Here is a 4,709-nt window from a genome sequence, read left to right as displayed (position 1 = left end):
AGTGTGTCTTGAATCAAATCTTGTAGATGTTTCCCCTAGTTCGTGGTGATACTGGAGCAACTATTCACATCACTAATTGTTTGCAGAAATTAAGAAGCAGGAGAAAACCAAGTGAGAGAGAGATGGTGATCTACATGGGGAATGGAGAGAAGACCAAAGTTGAATTCATAGGAGTAGTTGGAATACTTTTATCAACTGGTTTTGTTTTGGATTTGAATGATGTGGTTTATGTACCGTCGTTTAGACGAAAACTTGTTTCGATATCTAAATTTGACAGTTGTGATTACACTTTTAATATTGGCAATGGAAAAATTACTCTCTATTCTGGTTCTCTTATGGTTGGATCTGCCTTGTTATGTGATGGTCTTTATAAATTTGATTTGGATATTAGTTCTTCCAAATATGCCAACACTTCTTCTGTTGTAAATTATGTGGTTACAAATCCTAAATATGCTAGATTGGATAAAAATTCTTCTATGTTGTGGCATAAACGCTTAGGAGATATTTCTAAACAGAGGATAGAACGATTGATCAAGGATGGTACACTTCCTCAATTGAATTTTTCAGATTTTGAAATTTGTATTGATTATATTAAGGGGAAACACACTAGAGCTAAAAAGAAATGTGCAACCAGGAAGGATGGAGCATTGGAGCTGATTCATACTAATATTTGTGGTCCATTCACTCCTACTTCCATGGGTGGATACAGATATTTTATTACTTTCATAGATGATTTTTTCCGTTTAGGTTTTATTTACCTTATTCAAGAAAAATCCAAATCCTTAGATGCTTTTAAAGTTTTTAAAGTAAAGGTATAACTTAAAATGGAAAAGAAGATAAAAAGTGTGAGATCTGATCGAGGTGGTGAGTTTTATGGTAGATATGATGAAACTGGGCATAACCCTGGACCGTTTACCATATTCTTACAAGAATGTGGTATTGACACTCAGTACACTATACCTAGTTCACCTGAGCAGAATGGGGTGGCTGAAAGGCAAAATCGTACCCTTATGGATATGGTGAGAAGCATGATAAGTAATTCAACTTTACCTGATTTCTTATGGAGTGATGCTTTGAAAACAGCAGTATATATTTTGAATAAAGTGCCTAGCAAGTCTATTCCCAGAACTCCCTATGAATTGTGGACTAGTAAGAAACCAAATTTATCTCCTTTTCATATATGGGGATGTGCTGCAGAGGTGAGACCTTACAATCCTCAGATGAGGAGGCTTGATCCAAGGATCATTAGTAGTCATTTTATTGGTTATTCTGAAAGATCAAGAGGATATAGATTCTATTGTCCTCCACATTCTACTAGAGTAGTGGAATCAAATCGAGCAATTTTCTTTGAGGATGATTTAGATTTTCAGTCTGCTCAACCACGTAACTTTATTTTTGAGGAGACACGTGTTCTTGTACCTATGCCTGTGACGCTGCTGTCTACTGTATTATAGCCTCACATTGAAAAAGAGAATCTCCCCACTCAAGAACCTGTGCAACCTATAGTGGTTGAGTATGCACCCCCTGTTGTTGATGAGATTCAGGACCATATTGATGTTGATGTTCCCTTGAGGAAATCAGAGAGAACTTGTAGGTCTGTCATATCTGATGACTATGTTGTTTATTTACGAGAACTTGAATTTGATATTACTTTGGATTTAGATCCAATCAGCTTTACCAGGCTGCCAATGATCCCAATTCATCAATGTGGATGGTTTCTATGCAAGATGAATTAAATTCTATGTCTATTAATGATGTTTGAGATTTGGTTGAATTACCAAAAGGATGTAGACTGATTAGTTGTAAATGGATTTTCAAGACCAAACGAAACTCTAAAGGTGAAATTGAGCGTTACAAGGCCAGACTTGTAGCAAAAGGATTCAGCCAAGGAAACATTCTCACTAGTCTCGACAAAAGATTCTTTCAGAATCATTATGGCTTTAGTAGAACATTTTAATTTGGAACTTCATCAGATGGATGTCAAAACAGTTTTTCTAAATGGAGATCTTGAAGAGGATGTTTACATGCAACAACCCCTTTGCTTCAGGCAAGTTGATACAGAGCACCTTGTATGCAAACTCAAGAAATCTATTTATGGTTTGAAACAAGTATCTAGACAGTGGTATCTTAAGTTCGATGAAGTTGTCACTTCTTGTGGTTTAAAAGAAAATCTTGTGGCCAGTGTATTTATCTGAAGATCAGTGGGAGTAAGTTCATTTTCCTTGTGCTTTATGTTGATGATATTCTTCTTGCCAGCAATAATGTTGATCTCTTGCATGAGACAAAACGATTATTATCAAGTCACTTTGATATGAAGGATCTTGGTGAGGCCTCTTATATTTTGAGCATTGAGATTCATCGTGACAGGTCTTGTGACGTTATTGGTTTGTCTCAGAAAGGTTACATTGAGAGGGTATTAAAAAGGTTTAATATATTATCATGTTCCCCTAGTAAGGCTCCAGTTATAAAGGGGGACAAATTTGGCAAGTCTCGATGTCCACAAACAGAATTAGAGTGCAATCAGATGAAGAACATACCTTATGCATCTGCTGTTGGTAGTTTGATGTATGTTCAAGTTTGTACACGGCCTGACATTGCCTATGTTATTAGTATACTTGGGAGATATTTGAGCAACCCTGGTGAAGCGCATTGGATAGCCGCTAAGAAGTCATGAGATATTTGCAGGACACTAAGGATTTTATGCTTACTTATAGAAGAACCGATTCACTTGATGTAGTCGGTTACACTGAAGCAGATTTTTCTGGATGTCTAGATGACCTCAAGTCTACTTCTGGATAAGTTTTTGTTATGGCATGTGGGGCTATATCTTGGAAGAGTGTCAAGCAGACATTCACTGTATCTTCTACTATGCAGACAGAGTATGTGGATGACATTTTTTTCTCCCATTTTGCTTTGAATAAAGAAAAAATTACTTTGTGAGGAAGTGTAAGACATGTTGTAGGTTATGAAAAACCGCTTTCCAAATCATGCCTTCTTTTTCGGCTTTTTGGGGCTATAGATGCATGGGCCATTAGGTGGGCTCAAAATGGGGATGGATTTCTCATAGATTTACTATTGCAGATTCGAGGGTCTTTACTACAGAAGAAATTTAAAAGGAAGGGAAAAAAAACTCAAAAAAATAAAAAATAAAAATTGTAATAGTTACCTCACTTGATTGTATAAACTAGAGTTTTTTACCATATTTAATAATGATACATTTTATATGTAACTTTTTATTTACATTTTATAACAAAAGGTTTTGGATGCAAAGTAAAGTAAAATTTAATAACCGAATATAAATTTATTTGGAATTAATGATATAGTCACATTGTGTAATGATAACAAAAATTTCTTGTTTAAGTTTGAAAAATCCACCTCTCTTCCCTTTAATTCTCCTAGCAACCAAACAGAGTCTACAGATTTTACCAGGGTATCCCATCAAAACTGTAGAGAAATCTTACTTCAGCTTCTGCAACATTTGTTGCATATGAGAATGTTGTCAACCTCCGTAAATGAGTAAAAAAAACTACTTTTTATGCATAGATGGAGCATCTTGATTATGCATCTTCAGGATCCATACAAGGGTCTCATTTAGAAAACTCAACTGGACTCAACAAAATCTTGTCCTAACTCGAGATATTGTAAGTGAAAGAGTGGACTTGCTGCCACAGGAATCTGGAAACCCATTGTGCCCATATGAGTAAAGCAAACAGGAAAACAAGGTGAAGCTTCTTAGGTATCCGGATCCATAACCTTGCGTCATAAGAAAGATGAAGCAATATGCACGCAATCACCATTCAAAGCTCACAGGTTTCTTCCAACTAAAAACCAAGACCGACAACTGATAAGTTTATAGTACACATGAATTTGCCGGAAACAGGTGCCAATACCGTTCGAATATGACCCCAAGATATATCCCTAGTGAGTAGTGATTGCAACTCCACAGAATATTACAACAATTGTTTCCCTTTAATGGGCAAGGATTTCTTCTTTGGTATAAATTACTGAATTTTTTTCTTTTTGGATGAATAAATTACTGAAAATTACTACACAACCAATAGGGGAAATGGGTTACAAAGAGAATACATGAACATAAATGGACCAGAGTTCATCCTAAAACCTTAAACCCCACACCACCCCCTCCCCCCCCAAAAAAAAAAAAAACAAAAAACAAAAAACAAAAGTGGGTAGAGTTAAAACTGAAATTTGGTAGAAAGGATTAGCCCCAACATCCCATTCCCTGTTCACTAGTCCAGAAGTTTCAGAAAACATTAGGCCTTGTGCCTCCCTCTCTCTCTCTCTCCTCCCATAATAAGGGGCAGGCAGATATGTCATTTCATAGGAGGGAGTAGAGGAAGAGAGACAGGTAGGCACTAGCATATTCTATGCAGCCTGGCAGCTGATATTTCTACCATAAATAAACTTCAACCATAGAATGTTTTAAGTGATCTATCTAGGCTTAGCAATAAAATATAACATAAGATTAGGATTAACATGCAGAAAGTATAAGATCATGACAAGGTGCAGTAAGTACATTCTCCCAAGTACCACAAACAAGCTTTCTATTGGGTTCTTGAAAACCATTTTGCTAAAACAGAAACTACCTTCCTCTATACATACCAGGCTTTGTAAATATACAGCAACTCATCAACATTTGTTCCAAAGCCCACCTTTGCAGAAGGGCATTGGTAATGCTTTTTTTTTTTTTT

This window comes from Macadamia integrifolia, chromosome 10 (genome assembly GCF_013358625.1).
Source record: "Macadamia integrifolia cultivar HAES 741 chromosome 10, SCU_Mint_v3, whole genome shotgun sequence".
Taxonomy (NCBI): domain Eukaryota; kingdom Viridiplantae; phylum Streptophyta; class Magnoliopsida; order Proteales; family Proteaceae; genus Macadamia; species Macadamia integrifolia.
This window is presented reverse-complemented; position numbering follows the sequence as displayed.